Source organism: Sinocyclocheilus rhinocerous, unplaced genomic scaffold (genome assembly GCF_001515625.1).
Source record: "Sinocyclocheilus rhinocerous isolate Xijiao unplaced genomic scaffold, SAMN03320098_v1.1 scaffold3459, whole genome shotgun sequence".
Classification (NCBI taxonomy): Eukaryota; Metazoa; Chordata; class Actinopteri; order Cypriniformes; family Cyprinidae; genus Sinocyclocheilus; species Sinocyclocheilus rhinocerous.
In genome coordinates this window covers 54,242-56,615 of record NW_015641455.1, presented here as the reverse complement: position 1 = coordinate 56,615, position 2,374 = coordinate 54,242, and the positions used below count along the sequence as shown (strand labels likewise).

The following is a 2,374-nucleotide window of genomic DNA, read 5'->3' as shown; positions in this document are numbered from 1 at the left end:
TTTTCTTTCCTCTCTCTTTTTCTTACTTTGTTTCATTCTGTATATATACGTGTTTTGCTTAGTTATATGTTAGATATGGTTTCATTTATTAAATCCCTTATATTCACACATGATTGCCTCTGTTGCTGCTCACAATTCAAGTCAATGAATGTTCCAACCCTTGCTACATTTGTTAAATTACTGCTAGCACTGCATAAATGAGGAAAGTTATCCTTCTTTGGCCAGGAAAATAATCTTTCTTTGAATTGATAAATGATTATTTTGTCTGCTCGGTGGACGGACAGATCAAATAATGGTAATATTGATTCTGCTACAGTTAATTCGAAGATCTAATCTAAATATTTATTATTAATCATAACCAGTTATAATTAGTCATAAATATTTCCCTTTTGAGCTGATTTACTACAGTTCTTAACAAAATCATATACAGTCATATCAAGTTTAAAGTTACCTGGAGAAGGCCTCTTAAAGTCAGGCATAAGGGCAGGTCAAGTATGATGTGATCATTAAAATTATGCAAGCCGTCTTTCCATTCTTGATAGTGGTAAAACATACCACACAGCGGGCACTGCTTACTGTAAGTGGCAACATCTAAAATATAAAGAAATAATACATCAGAGGACAACACAGCTTATTAGCAAACACACATTGAAACTATCCCATCATACCTTCAATTATGTGCCAGTTTGACAGTATTTTCGCTTTTCTTGTAATTAAAATAGGATCACTGAGGGGGACAACTCCTGGACAACTCTGACACATAGTTTCATAAGGACAGAGGCTTCTTGGGTAATTTTTTTCTGGTGATGGAACCTTAACATCATCTGGCAGAACAGCGGGTATCTTTTTGTTTTGAAAAATGTAAGATACCATGTTCTTTAGTCCCAGACCTTTTGGCGGATACACAGGACTCTCATTTGTGAAATCCTCCTCCTCCTCTGACTGGGGATGTGGCCTTTTGTTTGGTGAATGTTCTGTGCTGAAGACTGTCCGAAACAGGTCACGCTGTGTTTGAAACAGGTGCCACTTTGCAATATATTTGTGCACACATGAACATTTAGATTTTGCACAGGGGCAGTGCCATGTGTTTAATTTAGTATCATAGACAACCATTACACGTCCCAACCGGCTGTAATAGGATACACTGGGTTCAAATACGGAAATTAATTTTTTGGTTTGTGGGATGCCAATTGAAGTTTGAACAGAGAGTGGCATGCAGTGACTGTCAAGTCAGCAAGTTGCTGCCGAGTAAGGCATATTTTTTTCTTTTCGCTACCGAACCACTTTGCTTTTACCATTTCTGTTAAAACCTCCTCTTTCAAAGTGACAGGTTCTGCAGAGGATGTGCAGTACATTACAGATCTTATGTGCTTGCATTGGTAAGAGAAGAGCCCACTTCTCCGTGCAACTTCCATGTTGACTTGACATTCGTTTACTTCACAGAGGACCTTATGTTCTTCTCCCCATGTCTTGTATTGAACATGAAGTGGAACACTCTGTCCTTTAGTAGCTTTAAGAACGGTAAATATACCATTGGTCTTATCAACACATTGGCTTGTAAGATGAAATGCAGCACTAATATCCTGCATTGGTTGTTCGGTGTGTTTCCGGTCAATGTGTTTTTTTAATTTTTTTCTATTCATGAGGACACTGCAAATAGGGCATCTTCTTTTAATGACAGGCTGTACACGGACCCTGCCTGAGGAAACAATAGTAGTTGGTAAGATTGCCGGTGTGGTCACTGTTTCACATGTTGGTAACGGGGCTTTTTTCACTGCCGGTGTGGTCACCGTTACACTTGCTGGTGATGGGGTTTCCTGAACATCTGTTTTGTCTGAAGTGGGAAGCGATTTATTTTTGCAAATTTGTAAATGGTGTTCAAAATCCCTTCTCTTTAAAGCTGTAGTTCCACAGTATGGACAGTGATAATGAAGTGCAGGTCTACAGCCCAGCCCACATCGGTGTATAGTGAAGTCTCTGTTGATTCTGAAGGCCTTAAGGCAGATTTCTTTGACCCTGGCAACACGATTGCTGAAATATGATTGGATAAAAGCTCTAATATAAACATACACTGCTGGAAGCAGTGCAACCAAGAGAAAAGCTATGAAATGAAGAGAATAGACTACTTGGAAATAATTTAATACACATTCATGGAAAAATATATTAAACTAAATCAGTGATTCTGATAGTGTTTAGGCCAGCAGAGAAGGCTTTGCTGGCCCTGACGGCCCACCACTGACCTTGAATGTGTCGGGGGGAAATAATGAGATATTTGAAATATTTATTATAGTGTTTTCTGAGTCCGTGTCGCAAAGATGAAGACGACGATCCTGATCCTGAGAAATGCATCTTTACGGATTGTATAAAATCCGTA

General features: G+C 38.8%; 1 protein-coding gene across 1 annotated transcript in view; it reads left to right on the top strand.

Moving 5' to 3' along the window:
* Positions 1-1,240: 1,240 nt before the first annotated feature.
* LOC107754993 (transmembrane protein 14C-like) overlaps positions 1,241-2,374 on the top strand; it is a 3,957-nt gene continuing 2,823 nt past the window's right edge. The window contains exons 1-2 of the mRNA XM_016571638.1: positions 1,241-1,521; positions 1,647-1,720. The gene's annotated coding sequence lies outside the window, so the exon portion shown is untranslated. The remainder of the gene's footprint in view (positions 1,522-1,646; positions 1,721-2,374) is intronic.